Here is a 16,104-nt window from a genome sequence, read left to right on the forward strand (position 1 = left end):
AACAATGGCCTCTTAGGCACACTAAATTATAACACGATCCTCCAACTTCATCTCTTTTGCCAGGAACAAGGAAAGGACTCAGAGGTTCCTTATGTCCAGACCTTTATGGCCCTTAGTCAGAATCTGGATCTGAGGGACTCATGCCGCCTGTGTCTTTCTGTTGCCGCCTTATCCCCCCCCCCCGACCCCCTCTTGTCTCCCTCTCCATCAGATCTCCTAGACGACCCTCTACTCGACCTTTCCTGTCCCCCACGCCATCAACCCTCATTGCTTCAGCCCCTGCCCCCCCCTCAACCCACAGCTCCCCATCAGTCACCCCCTTATCAGGGAGAAAGCCCCCTCTCCCCTCCCCACACAAGGTCGTGGACTGCCCAACACCAGGAAACAGATTCTAATATGCTTCCCTTAAGGGAAGTAGTAAATGGAGACATGGGCACTATTGGAGTCCATGTTCCCTTTCCCATGTCTGACATTTCCCAAATTCAAAACAAGTTAGGTTCCTTCCGTCAGGATCCCACCGCTTTTATTAAGGAATTTCAGGTCCTCACTATAGCCTTTGACCCGACCTGGTGAGACATTCATGTGTAGTCCTGACCACCTGCTGTACTCATGAAGAGAAAAACAGGATATGGGCATTAGCCCAAGCTTGGGCAAGACGAGGCACAGCTCTGTCTCCAAAACCCGGATGGTTGGGGACCCATTTGGGGCTGGTTTAATGACTCTCTGTGTAACTACACCCTCAATTTTAATCAGACTAGCCTGGAGTGGGATCCCTGGCCAGAGGAAAATAAATATAATGTACATGAAGGTCATTTCACTTTGTGTTGGGGAAATTCAAGGAGAGATGCGACTAATAAATATATTAACGAAGACCATATCGCCATGAACAGCTCGGCCCTGGGAACTAAATACGTGGGGGTCAGTGTGAGCACCGGACACTTACTTAGTTTAACCTCCCAGCAAGATTCTCCTCCAAAATATAACATAATTCAGCTATATTCTGAAATTCGTTATGCCAATCCCCCTGTCATACCCATCATCAGTCAGAGCCCGAATTCTCCCCTTTATGTATAGATGATTACTTCCTTGGAGTTTGGCCTGCCCAATATAATCCTAGGCCATGGGACCCCAGTCTATTTCCAGAGGAAAACTCCCAAAAGGTCAGGGCTTGGCTCTGGGGACCCACAGCAGGGGAATCCTTCAGGGGCACTGGATTTTCATCTCTATGTGGTAACGGGGTCTGTCTGGATCTTCCCACACTTTGGAGGGGCTCCTGTATGATTATTGCTGCAGTCCCAGAGGCTACCATTATGACTACAAAGGATTTAGCTTCCTCAGGAGGCATTCCCAACCTTGCGTCCTTCCTCGAGGAGGCCTTAAGACCTGCCCGGGAGAGACGAAAACAAACCACTGATTAAGGGGGACGTGCTTATGATAACCCAATTCTTGATCGGCCCCAAAATAATACATAGCGTCTTTGGAGGACTCTTCTGGTTTGCAGCCACACCCCTTAGGGAGAAGCGTTCTCCATCTCACCATCATGGTCCAGGAACCTTGGAAGGCAGCGGTAGCAGCCACCGAGGAACAGCAGTCAGCCCTAGGCTCTCTGGCCGAGGGCCCTTAATGTTATAACAGCTGAGGCGGGGGGTGTCTCTGTCCTACTAAATGAGACATGCTGCTTCTATATTAATACCTCCGGCCACATTGACGAAGACCTTCAGATTCTAAAGAAAAACATCAAATTAATAGAAGATTTAAAAGAGAGAGCAGGACAGGGCCCCAGCTGGCTTTCCAGCCTCGTCTCCTCTCTGGGGATCCAGATATGGACATGGCAATTGCCCTTGTTGGGACCATTAATCCTGATGGCCTTTGTTTCGTTGTTCGACCCCTGCATTATTAACACATTATCTAAGTTCATCTCCCAACAGGTTCAAAAGATTTAATTCCAGATGGTGCTATAACAAGGGTACCAGCCGGTTGGCACATGGACTACATTGGAACAAGCCGCCTTATCATTCTGTGGGCTCTCATCCCCTCTGTAAATATACCCTGACAGAGAATGGGCATTGGGACCCAGGGCCCCTACGACACCCCTGCCCAGCAGGAAGCAGCCAGAGAGATTGTCGCCCCTTCTCCTCACAAAAAGGGTTCCTGAATGCCAGAGAAGGAGCTAGGCAGGTAGGTAGACATGAGCAGGGTGTCCAATAGGGCCAAAGAATTGGCCCTGTAAATAAGGAGAGGGGGGAATGTGGTGTGCTCCAAGGACAAAGAACAAGATAAACTCAAAGGGACGATATTGCCTGAACAAAGAGTTACAGGGCTCCTATCGCTCTGTCACACTGTGACCACTGCAATGTCCCAGAGCCCTCCCCAGCAGCATGCCCTGTCCCTTTCCCCTCCCATATAAGGAAAGACATTTGCCGTGTTTTTCTCCCGCTCAGCACACTGAAAGTATACACACTCTGCCCAGTCAGCAGATGACTTACAGGTTCCCTGGCTATAAAAATAGACAAGCAACCCATGCTCATTGTCGACTCTCCCTGGCTACCAGGAAGTCGGCCCGCTGTTCTTTCAGTGACCCTTCTCTTTAATAAACTCTATCTCCCTTACTTTGTGCCTTGTGTCGGGAAATTCTTTTCCAACCCGTGCTCGGACCACGACAGGAGGCCTTGACCTCCTGAAGGCAGCACTGTGGTTGGGTGGCTGCCTCTGCTCGTGTTGTGCTGGGTACCTTCAGAGTGCTCCCCTAAGTGGACCACACAGCCTTGCCTGCACATCATCAAATGCAACTGGGTGGTCCATTATCACAGTGGCTGCCATTTATTCGCTACTACGTGCCACACACTTGTGCATTATCTCCTTTCATTTGCTGAACAGTTTTTTGAGATAGGCACTATTATCCATATTTTACCAATGAGAAAACTTATTAAGTAACTTCTTCAAAGTTGCACAGTTAATAAGAGGTACAGCCTAGATTCAAACCTAGAGCCGAGGTTCGTAATAGCAACCAGGATGTGTCTGGACATTTCTGGGGAGAAGAGACTACAGAAGGGGGCTCCTTCGGACAATCAACTCCAACTGTGATGCTAATAAAGAGAAGTCACGGCTTTCATACAAACACAGATGATTTTGTTTTAGAGGCAAAAAAAAAAAAAAATCAACCAGGTGTCCCATTAGCATACACCATTAGTGTCTAGTTGGAACACAGATGGATCCCTGTAATAGGAAGTGACGATCCAGTTAAAGAAGATGAAATAAATGCATATCCATATTGTGTATTGTGATGCTGCTCTCCAAAGAGCTTGCAACTTATTGTACAAATTTATTGAGGTAGGATTTTGGGTTGTATATAAAGCACAATCCAAAACACGCATACTCCGAAGGGCACTAGTAGCCAGCGCTGCATTGGTTGTATATTTGTTTCTCCTTTCCTTACATAAGCGCGTTTACACACCATCAATACGCAGAGCAGTGGCCAGACGAGGCTGTGCTAACTGATGGGAACAGACAAGTTCTGCCGAGCTCAGCACTTCAGCACAGCGCTGCCTTCTGAAAGTATCTTGTCATGAGAAATGCTCACCTTGAGAACATACCTCCTAGAGATGTATAGTCGGTTCATTTACTTTTAGTGCTTCTTTTGGGTGGGGAGGAGCTTGTCTTTAATTTCCGTTTATGGTTAGGTTTTGATTTAAGGAATGGTAAATCCTTCAAAGGCTAAAAAACTGACCTGGCTGAATACCTGGTCACCTTCCTAAAGGTCTCTTGTAAGAATTCTGTGTTAGGAAGTATTTCAGATGTAATGATTTATAATGGCATTTACAGAGCTTAATGTTAGTTCTGAAGGATTCACTTGTAACTTATGCAGATTTGAGTTACATTCATGCTAATTGTCTTAGTTCAGAAAAGTGTTTATATAGACATTAAATCACTGTGTTTTGGGAGACACTGTCTTCCATTAGACCTGCCTGTGCTTAGACCACATTACTTCAGTCTCCCTCAGCTCTTATTTTAATTAGTGATTATGTACACCCCATAAGTATATAATTATCTGTACATATCTGCTCTACAGTCTCTAATTTGATTTGACTCTTTTTTGTTTTATTACATTGAAAATCTTCTTTTTAGGATAGATATGTCTTCCTCCTCCACAAGCCCCAAAAATCCTAGCAGAATACTCTGAACACACGCGCGCACACACACACACACACACACACACCCCAGGATTTTGTCTGACAACAAGAGTTCCAAGTCAGTTACTGAGTTTTAAGTCTTGTAGCTTTGGAAGTACCTCATAGGAATCAAACCTAAATGATTCCTCCCAGATACAAGCCACCTCTTGGGTGGTTTCTTGTCTTCCAATTCCTTTTTTATGTAATCAAATGGCCACACACTCCTCTGAGAGCCCATGTTAGAAGGAAATGCACCATCTACACGAGCATTCATCTGTAAAAGATCTTACTGTACCCAGAGGCTAAAGCTAGTTTAAATGTACGTCCTGTTTCTGTGTTATTTACCTCCTTTCTTATTCACTTTTTTTCAGCCTTTTCACTTAGATCTATCAGTATTATTCAATACTTCATTCTCCCAAGCCCATGTCTTCAAGTATTTCTAGAGCTCTTTTGTGTCCATCACTTACCTTATTTATAAAAATCAAATATGTTAAAGTCTGAACTTCTCTAATGGTTAAATTGGAGACAGATTATTTTCCATGGCAAAGGATTCTTCACTTTACAAACGGGACCAAGGACCTCGCATCTCTTCTTTGTATAAACATTATTGAGCACACCTGCAAGACGAAAAGAGTGCCGTGGATGGATGGTGGTGATGATAATACAATAACGTGAATGTACTTAATGCCACGCGACTGTACACGGAAAAGTGGTGAAGATGGTAAAGGTTACGTGAGGTGTATTTCACCACAATTGAAAAACGTATATTATTGAGCATCTACTGTGGGCCTGCACTGTGCTCAATGCTGTGGCCATGGCACTGAGTGAGACAGATACTGTCACTGCCCACGCATCCTGGTCTAGTGGGACAGTATAGTCTACTGACCAGGTAATGCTTCCCATGTGGCACCGTGCTGTGTAAGATATGTCACTGTAACGGAAAATCTGGCAGTGGGCACCTAATTTACCTACAGGAGCTCACAGAATGCTTAATATCGAGAGGTGATGTTAACATGAGATGGCTTTGGCCATTTCAAGTCGGCAGAGAAGGGCTTCAGTGTTGAGGGATCAGCCTGGGCAAAGGGTTATGAGGTCAGAAATAATTCAGTGTGTTTGAGCAACTAAAGGAAGGCCTGGTGTGGCTGAACAAAATTCTTGGGAGCAGAGAAAAGTGTGGAATGACAAGAAGTTGGAGAGAAGCCAGCATCCTGATCATTCAGATAAAAAAGATTTGGATTTTACTTCAGGTAAAAGGAAAAAGCCACTGAGAGGTTTTAAGCAGGGGGTTGACCTGGTCTTATTTACATTTTAAACAGACCACTCGGACTGCAGTATAGAGGCTGGGTTGAAGGGGAAAGAGTAGAAGCAGAGAGAATACTTTGAGCACCTCCCACTACTGCATCTAAAACTGTAATTAAACCTAAAAATACAACAGAAATTATATTTTTTAAGGGGTACCTTTTAGGTGGACTAAATGCAAAATACATCTGTTAGTGCTGGTTTCTTTTGTTATAGGAATCTAAATTTTTTCTTTGACTTTTTTCTCGGCCAGTACACTTTAATTTGCTTTTCCTTGTATTTTTCCTGAATATATAGTGAATGATTTTTGACGAATAAGATAGTTTACAATAAAGCTATTTGTAATCTGTCCAACATTACTCATAAATCATGTATTACCATTGCTGTTATTTAAATATCAGATGATAAAGATAATCTAAACAAGATTTCACTTGCTGAAAAGATATTCCTAAATTATTGATTGTTGTCTTACCCTCAGAGGTTGATATTGTCTTTCGAGGGGCATCCTCTTTGATCCATCTAGTTCTTCCCCAGCTGATGGACTCTGGAGTCCAAAGAGGAGGGTCCTGGGGAAGGAGCACATCTCTGGAGTGGGCCACATACTTCAAGAGATGTCTTGTTTCAACACTAAAAAATTAAAACTCTTGAATCACCAAAAACCAAGGATTGGCAGAAAACACACACTGAATGAGGGCAGAGTTCCCATTACCAACAGTGATGATGAAGTCACATTGATAAAATGTACCAAGGCATTCCTGGCCACATTGCATCCTTAGTCTTCACTTCATGAAGCAGCAGCCCTCTAAAATACCTGGCACATAGTAAGTGCTCAGTAAATGGAGGCCATTATTTTCTTATTACTCCAAAAGTTTTATATATATGTGTGTGTATATATATTTATGTATTTTTTTGATACTTAAAGAAGACACTTTATAACTGTGCCTACTGCATTACTCAAAACCTTCATGGGCTGTTCAAACTAGAAAACGGGACTTTGTGTCCCTACCCTCAGGGTGGTGATTTGAGAGGTCATCTAAGCACCATCATCCTACCTGCAGAATTCCCACACACTTTTCCACGGCTTGCCGTCCTCATCCTCTGCTCCGTGTCACTCTATGACTATCTGGATCCAGCAACTATATCCAGAAAATATATCCAGAAATAATTGAGAAGCAAGGGTGTAGAAGGAGGAAAGTGTATATTGGTTCAAGGATATTAACTGCTGAAGCAAATAAACCCTAACATTTCAGTTAACGTAATGGAAGTTTTTTCTTTCCTCACACAATAGTCTAACTTGAGTCAGAAGATAGTGATGAGTAGGTGGGGCTGGGTCTGCTCCACACAGTCATTCAGGGATCCAACTTCCTAGAGGCCCTGCCCTCTTACACATGTGGCTTCTTCGGGAGGGAGGGAGGGGGAAATGGTGGGTTGTTGTTCAACAGGTAAGAAGTTAGTCATACAAGAGGAATGAGTTCTAGAGATCTGTGGTGTAACGTAGTGCCCCTTGTTAACAATATGCTATTGTGCACTTTGAAATATATTAAGGAGGTAGAACTCATGTTGTGTTCTTATGACAGTTTCTAATCCCAAACAATAGAAATAGAAATTAGAAAGAAAAGACTATACATACATATATATATATATATAATATATATATATATATATACATATACACACACACACATATATGATGTTTGTGTATGTAAGTACATATGTAATTTTTAATTGCCTGAAAAACTCTTAGGTAAAAAATTTTAAATTTCAGTTACATTTTTATATTAAAATAGTGACAATGCAGATACTCTTTATCAAATGTTATGTTGTTCATATGGTGAACTGAACTTAGAGAACTCTAACTTCTTATACTTAAATACATTCATTATTAAACAATAAATGAAAACAGACGAAGAAAATACTCAAAGGAATTTAAAAGAGGTGATGCAGAATAAAACTGAGGAGCACAAAAGTATGGAATTCATAAAGATAAAAGCAGAAGTTAATTAATGAGATAACAGAAATACATCACATCTTAAACATCTTTCATAAACCTTGTAAGTGGTAACACAAGAAGTCTTTAGATACAAGATCTCGGGAACTAAGAAATATGTATATGGGACTTCCCTGGTGGCACAGTGGTTAAGGCTCTGCCTGCCAATGCAGGGGACACGGGTTCTATTCCTGGTCCAAGAAGATCCCACATGCCGCGGAGCAACTAAGCCCGTGCGCCACAACTACTAAGCCTGTGCTCTAGAGCCCGTTGGCCACAACTACCGAGCCCACGTGCCACAGCTACTGAAGCCCGTACACCTAGAGCCCGTGCTCCGCAACAAGAGAAGCCACCGCAATGAGAAGCCTGCACACCGCAACAAAGAGTAGCCCCCGCTCGCCACAACTACAGAAAGCCCACACACAGCAACGAAGACCCAATGCAGCCAAAAATCAAAAAATAATTTTAAAAAAGAAATATCTAAATCCATATCAACCAAGGTTAACTTCACTTGCAAGATGTGAAGATTTGCTAACAATAATGCATTATAGCTTCCATTTCTTGTTGAAATGGCTTACCGTCACCTCCTATGCAAGCCCAGACTGATGCTTAAGATTCAGAAATGCACTATTGCAGATACATCAAAAGATCTTCCTATGACGACATTGTTTTCTGTTGCGAAAATTTGTTAACAACCTAAATTCCAAAAAGGAGAGTCATAGTTTAATAAATTATTCCATTCTTATAATGTAATACTATGCAATCAATAAACTAGTACTGGGCTTCCCTGGTGGCGCAGTGGTTGAGAGTCCGCCTACCGATGCAGGGGACACGGGTTCGTGCCCCGGTCCGGGAAGATCCCACATGCCGCCGAGCTGCTGGGCCCGTGAGCCATGGCTGCTGAGCCTGCGCGTCCGGAGCCTGTGCTCTGCAACGGGAGAGGCCACAACAGTGAGAGGCCCGCGTACCGCAAAAAAAAAAAAAAAACTAGTACCATAGAATAATATCAAATAACTTGGGGAAGTGTTCTCAATATATTCAGATTCCAAAAAAGCAACTCAGAAATTGGACTGTAATCTCATTTATTTAAATACAGAAAGGGGGGGGCGAGGAGGGGAAACACCAGAAATTGTAGATGAAAATGTATAGTGGGGTTACTAGCGATCTTCTTTCTTTGTGCTTCCCTGAATTTTTTCAGTTCTAACATGAACTTATTACTTTTATATTCATGAAAATAAACCATAAATGTTACATTTTTAAAAATGCCTTCACCAATATTTCATAGGACAAAGAAGCCAGGTATAGCAATGTCACAATTAATCATTCATGTATTTAAGAAATATTTATAAGGTGTGTCCTACATGCCAGGCAAGTATTTAAGAAATATTTATAAGGTGTGTGCTACATGCCAGACACTGGAGATACAGGAGTATCAAAGCAACGTAAAATCCCTGCCCTTTTGGAGTTTGCACTTTAGAGAAAGGGAGAGAGAGATAATATGCCAGTATAAGTATATATGATATCTTCTGGTAATAGTGTCATAAAGGAAACATAGCAGCATAAGGATAAGGAATGATAGAGAAGGCTGTTTATAGGATGGAGTTGTTTTGCTTTTTTTAAATAGAAATATAGTTGATTTACAATATTGTGTTAGTTTCACGTATACAGCAAAGTGATTCAGTTATATATATATATATTCTTTTTTCAGATACAGCAAAGTGGTTCAGTTTTATATATATATATATATTTTTTTTTTCAGATTGTTTTCCATTATAGGTTATTACGATATAGTGAATGTAGTTCCCTGTGCTATACAGTCAATCCCTGTTGCTTATCTATTTCATGTATAGTAGTGTGTATCTGTTAATCCCATACTCCTAATTTATTCCTCCCCCCTCCCTTTCCCCTCTGGTAACCATAAGTTTGTTTTCTATGTCTGTGAGTCTGTTTCTGTTTTGTATATAGATTCATTTATATTATTTTTAGATTCCACATCTAAGTGATATAACATTTGTCTTTCCCTGTCTGACTTGTTTTGCTTTTGCTCTTCTTTCAGAGAAGAGTGTCTGAAACAGAACATTTGCAACTCTGTTATTCTTAATGTCTTTTGTCTCCCAACAGGAACTGGTGATAATCTAAGATCTACAAACTCAAAACAGACTTCTAGTTACTGATGCTTATCAGACACCTGTATTTTAATTTTAATACCATGACTAAAATGAGGGAAAGCAAGGGGGAATCCACAGGTGGAGCAGATGAAACTCCAGTGCTTAAAAAAAAACAAAAAACCCCACCTCTGATTCTTTTGGCTTTTTTTTTTTTTAAATGATTTTAAACCACTTTTATTTATGCTGCTTTCAAGTTCCCCTGCCTAGAGCAGGAAGCTCCACCCAGACCTACTGAAGCAGAATTCTTGTTCCAACAAGCCCTCCAGGTGATTCTGATAGATGCTAACGTCAGAGAACCACTGCCTTAGAGACAGGCTGAGTGCAGATCCTTGGAACGCTGGTATTCCACTTTTGATTGTCACAACAGCTGCTGATTCTGACTATGAAGTATCTTCTGATTGAATGGGTTTATATTAACTGTGATCATACCTTTGGAAACTATTCTTCCAAATTCAATCAGTTCAAATGTCAAAAGAACTTCACAGAACAGATTAAATCATCACATTCTTCTTTAAACAAAGCATGCAAAATGCCAACATAAGAAATGTACAAAAGTTGTAACCCAACTATACTCCAATATAAAATAAAAATTAAAAGAAAATTAAGAATGAAAAAAAGAGAAATGTACAGAAGTGAGATTAAAGGGTAATAGCGGTGGACCTTGAACCTTACTTGTTGACCTTCCCAAGCCCTAAATCCTGCCCCTTCTCCATCCCTATAGCAGCCCCCAAGGCACCTCTCTGGAGTTTCTGCAGGATATACTTTGAAAATCATTTGCTCTTAGACTAGTCATCTGGCCCTTAATTACATATTGCCTTGGCCTTGTATCAACTTCTTAGGTTTGATAATTTCCTAGAATCGTTCTTGCAGAACTCAGGGAAACACTTTATTACATTTATCAGTTTATTTCAAAGGCTACAACCCAGGAACAGCCAGATGGAAGAGATTCAAAGGACAAAGTATGAGGGGTGTGGGGGAGGTACATGGGGCCCTCATGCCCTCTCTGAGGGGCCACCCTCGCTGAACCAAGAGGCATCACCCATGGGGAAGTTCTCTGAACCCTGTGATTTAGGGGTTTTTATGGAGGTTCCATTCTGTAGGATTAGATCGATGAACTCAATCTCTGGATGTCCAGAACCTCTTTCCTCTCTGGGGCTCAGAGTTCCAACACTCTAATCACATAGTTGGTTCCTCTAGCAACCAGCCCCCATCCTGAAGCTACCTAGAGATCCACCAAGCGTCACCGTCACCGTAGTAGCATAAACTCAAGTATGGTTGAAAGGGGTTTGTTATGAATAACAGAAGACACGCATCATCTCTATCACTCAGGAGATTCCAAGGGTTTCAGAAGATCTGCGTCAGGAACCATTGACAAAGACCAAATATATAGTTCTTACTGTAATACACTTCTTATACTTTCATTTTGTTATTTTATCATTGCTTTTTGTTTAAGTTTTAAGCAGTCTGAGTCCTTTCAAGAATGAGGCAGAAAAAAAAAAAAAGAATGAGGCAGGAAAAAATATCATGAAGCACAAAATAACATAAAGAGGGCACACAGAGCAGACATATAATCAAAACCAATATAGCCAGCAACACTATAGCCAGGAAACCAAAGGCATGGGTTCTGTGTGCAGTGTATTTCTTGTATTTTTCATAGTTCTTGTATTCTTCCGTGTCAACTAAATGGAAGAAGGAATACAACTGGCACACAGAAGACATAGCCCAGCAAGGTGGCAATGAGAGTTAGCAGCTATTCACATGGTTTTCCTTTTTTTTTTTTAATCAAATAGGACCATTATTTTTCTCCAATGGACCTCATGTTTAGGAAGATTTTATCCACTAGACTAACTTACTAGGTAATAAATTATTTCTCCAAATTTTTGCCAATGTAGATATAGATCATGCATTCTCAGTGAGGGCAGAAATTGGTTTTTATGGAGTGGCTGAAAATATCTTACTCTTTTTATATATAAAGCACAGATATATAGATACATAGAGAGATATACACAGTACATAAAAACATACGTAATATATCTACGGTATTAAAATGTCATAGGAGGGTGGTTAGGAACAAAAATATGTCTAAAAAAATTTGTTGAGGGATAACGAAAACAAAAGGTAACGATGCACTCATATAAATGACTTCCAATCAGAAGATTTGATCTGTGAGAGCTTACCAGTATTATCACACTCAGTTGGAATTTCAGTCAAAAGTAAATAAATGTCATATCTCAGCTTGTGGGTAAATGTCATCGTTCATTCAATAGTGAGCACTTTGCCAGGCAGTGTTCTAGATGCTAGGAATACAAAAGGATAAAAGAGCCCTGTCTTCATGGAGCTTACGTTCTGGTCAGGAGAGATAGTACACAAACGGATAAAAATATGTATAATATATCAAACAATGATACGGTATTACAAGAAAAATAGAGCTTGACGGAGAGAAAGGGTGTGCGATTTCATATAAGGTGAACGGTTAGAGAAGTTTCTCTTTGGTACAATGACATTTGAGTTGAGTCCTGAAGGCTTCGTGGCAGAAACTGTTGGGATAACAGGGGGAAGAATGTTCCAGGTAGAAAGAACAGAGGTTCAAAGGACCTGAGGTAGGAGTGGGCTCCCCTTGTTGGAAGTATAATGAAGAGGCTAAAGGAGTAGGAATAGAATGAACAAAGGGAAGGAGTGGGAGATGGGACCAGAGTAGCACGTAAGAGGGGAGGTGGGGTAACAAAATCCTATCACTGAGTAAAATAGGAAGCCTGTGAAGGGTGTGAAGAGAGGAGCTCAGGATATGATTTCCATCTTCAGAGGTTGGCTACCTTGTAGAGAACAGACCTTAGTTTGGTGAGCATGAAAGAAAGGAAATCAATTGGAAGGCTACTGCAGTAGTCCAAGCAAGAAACGGTGGAGACTAGCCTAGGATAATCAGATTTGGGATATATTTTTACAATATGCTCTTCTGAAAAATCCAGAACAGCTCAATGTCCCCATAATAAAAGTTTCCAAATTGGGAACTACAGGATTATCCCAAAGTCCTAGGTCTTATTTGGGGGGAATCTTTGGTAATTCTTCAGGTTGGCAAAAAATAAATCAGCAAATCTCACATTTTCTTTCATAGGAAAATTTTGTTTGTAGCTGGATCGAATTACTATTTGGACAAAAAGTGGCTCCTGTTAAAAGACAAGGTTTGTATATTTTGTTACACAGATGTCTTTTATTTTGGAAGCTGTCAATATCTCCTTAATTGCAAGTGGTTTAAATTGGTGTAACTTGCTGTATCATGTAGCTTTTGAAGTGCATTTGTATTTCCAGAGCTCAGAAAGTACATAATGAGCATTAATGAGTCTTCTTAGGCAATTTTTAAAGTTACTTCTGGCATTGATCAACTGTTATGCTTATTGTGGTGAAACTTTCTTCCAGATAAAACCCGCGTTTGGCTCTGAAGTCTGTTTTCCAATAGCTATTAATCAATTTTGCAAGCTGCCTCAAATTCTTTTTGGTGAAAGGCCGTCATAAATAAGTAAAAATAATCATTGGTTAGTCCGGAGGTGGGGAAGTATAAGCTAGTATACGTGCAAGGCAGCAGGACTGGGACATATTCTACATACAGGAAAGATTGATTCTTCTCTGTGGTTATGTGGGTCATACCACTGGTATATTACCCTCTCCTCAGGTGAATACAAAGGGCTGTAAGGAGCATATAATCCAAGGGTCTACTATCAAAACAAGTCCATTTCATGAGATGTGAGCTGTCACTTCAAGCAATGACTTTTGAGATCTTTGGTTAGGGGTTACAAAGCATGTTTTCAGAATGAGCCTGTTATCTCTTACAAAGAATAGTATTTACAGGAAAAAAAAATTAACAAAACTTTTAAAATAGAGACAAAAAGGTTTCTTCATTCCTGGAGTGCAAGTAAATTATATTGCTAAGTCATATGTATATAAACCTATGTTGAGAAAATATAATATTTGTACTCTATATTACAGGTTTTGTTTGCTCTGTGTGTGTTCCATTCAAAATATATTTTTAAGTATTAGTAAAAGGAACAATAATTTGGCTTATCTTACACCTTATATAAAGAGAAAAAAGAGCTGGCAGACCTACGATTGAGAAAGGTCATAAAATATTTAATGACCTGTGGACCAGAAGATCAACATTGGGCTAAGATCAAACTCACGTTAAAAGTGGTACAGCCGGGCTTCCCTGGCGGTGCAGTGGTTGAGAGTCCGCCTGCCGATGCAGGGGACACGGGTTCGTGCCCCGGTCTGGGAAGATCCCACATGCCGCGGAGCGGCTGGGCCCGTGAGCCATGGCTGCGGAGCCTGCGCGTCCGGAGCCTGTGCTCCGCAACGGGAGAGGCCACAACAGTGAGAGGCCCGCGTACCGCAAAACAAACAAAAACAAACAAACAAAAAACAAAAAACAAAACCAAAAAAAAGTGGTACAGCCATGGGCTTCCCTGGTGGCGCAGTAGTTGAGAATCTGCCTGCCAATGCAGGGGACATGGGTTCGAGGCCTGGTCTGGGAGGATCCCACATGCTGCGGAGCAACTAGGCCCGTGAGCCACAACTACTGAGCCAGCACGTCTGGAGCTTGTGCTCCGCAACAAGAGAGGCCGTGACAGTGAGAGGCCCGCGCACCGCGATGAAGAGGGGCCCCTGCTCGCTGCAACTGGAGAAAGCCCTCGCACAGAAATGAAGACCCAACACAGCCCAAAATAAATAAATAAAATAAAATTAAAAAAAGTGGTGCAGCCAGCAAGAGAGTGAGGTCTCTCCCGTCCTGTTTGCCAGTGGAAGGTTTAACTCACTTGTATGCATACTGCCAGAGACAAGCCCACGAAACAAAGCCAGCAAAGCAATTGCCCCTTGCATGTCAAGCACTGAGGGAGGTGTCATTACGTTTATGACCTTTGGGGAAGCACAGGAAGAAAAGGAAGGTCTGAAGGATGAGGGGGTGGTTCAAGGTTCTGGTATAATCCTGCTATGGCCACAAAAAACACAAATCCCTAAACCCCAAGTGCCCTGTGAGTGTCTATCCCACACCAACTATGCAAATTACAAATTTTTAAGAATAGCCTTAGAATCTATCCATATTATCCATGAATAAAGTGTTTTAATTTGAAAACAATCACTATACTATTCCCCATACAGTATAAATATATAACTGATGTACATATATATAGTTTAGATATATATGTATATCCGTTATAATTTAAGATTTTCACAAGAATATGTTAATGAGCAATTAAACCACCTCATAGTTCGAACTGGTTCTTATCTTTAAAAAATACTATTTTCAAAAAATAAAAAAGAAAATATTACTTTCAAAAACTAAATAGAAAATAAACTTTTTTAAAACAGCATGTGGGAAGTAGAAAATAAAATAATAAAAATGCCATTAAGGTGAAGGGGGGAAAAAGCAAACCCTAATATTCCTAATTTCAGAAACCCCTGCAAGTGCAAGACTTTTTTGAAGTTCTCTAATGCCCACACTTCTGGTGCTTTAGGAAGTCAGTTCTGCTCTGCACAGGCCAAGACTGGGAGCCCATTTACAATATTTGAAAACTTTAATGGAAATTCGAACTAAGTTTGCAGCTCTAGAGATGAACAAGTACAGGAAAAGCAGTTTGAAAGTCAGCAAGGGCCTACAAATGCTTAGGGGTCTTCCCTTTAACTCTTGCTCTTAAGAGTAACTTTTTGGGGCTTCCCTGGTGGCGCAGTGGTTGAGAGTCCGCCTGCCGATGCAGGGGACGCGGGTTCGTGACCCAGTCCGGGAAGATCCCACATGCCGTGGAGCGGCTGAGCCCTTAAGCCATGGCCGCTGAGCCTGCGCATCCGGAGCCTTGCTCTGCAATGGGAGAGGCCACAGCAGTGAGGGGCCTGCGTACAGCAAAAAAAAAAAAAAAAAGAGTAACTTTTTGTAGTTGTTTAGGTCCTTACATGGAAAAAGAATGTATTTTGCCAGAGAAAAACAAAAATAATGAACCAGATTTACGGCTAATTCCTCTCAACTGTCTTCTTCCACAAGACCTTACTCCAAGGATATTCAGAGAAATAATGTTCCAGGTCTAGAGACAGTTACCAGAATTGCACACACTACACAGCAAACATTTCATTTTTAGGTTGCATGTTTTAGCATTCTAAACTGCCTTCTTTCCACCAAGAGCTGGGCACTAAATTTCTTTCTGAGTGAGAAGGTGACGGGAGTTTGGTGATCATGGTAATATTGTCTCCGTTATTTCCAGATTTGGTGGCTGTCCTTTGGTTACATGAGAGTGCCTCGTTTTGAGGAAATGCACACTTGAATGGTTACAGTTAATGGGGCATCACGACTAGGACTTAATCAAATGGCTCTGGGAAAAAAACAGCTGAGAGAGAGAGAGAGAGAGAGAGAGAGAGAGAGAGAGAGAGAGAGAGGCGGGGAGAATGGTAAATCAAACGTTGCATAATGTTAATGACTGGGTGAGGAAATGCCAAGGTTTTT

At 41.3% G+C, this 16,104-nt stretch overlaps 1 long non-coding RNA gene across 1 annotated transcript; it reads right to left on the reverse strand.

The window, feature by feature from the left end:
* Positions 1-6,044: 6,044 nt before the first annotated feature.
* On the reverse strand, positions 6,045-8,133 carry LOC132417580 (uncharacterized). The gene is made up of 3 exons (XR_009517877.1): positions 8,034-8,133; positions 6,521-6,604; positions 6,045-6,095 (listed from the first exon to the last, which is right to left on the reverse strand). It is a non-coding gene; the product is annotated as an uncharacterized lncRNA (long non-coding RNA).
* Between the last annotated feature and the right edge of the window lie 7,971 nt (positions 8,134-16,104).

Source organism: Delphinus delphis, chromosome 21, assembly GCF_949987515.2.
Source record: "Delphinus delphis chromosome 21, mDelDel1.2, whole genome shotgun sequence".
In the NCBI taxonomy this organism is placed as follows: domain Eukaryota; kingdom Metazoa; phylum Chordata; class Mammalia; order Artiodactyla; family Delphinidae; genus Delphinus; species Delphinus delphis.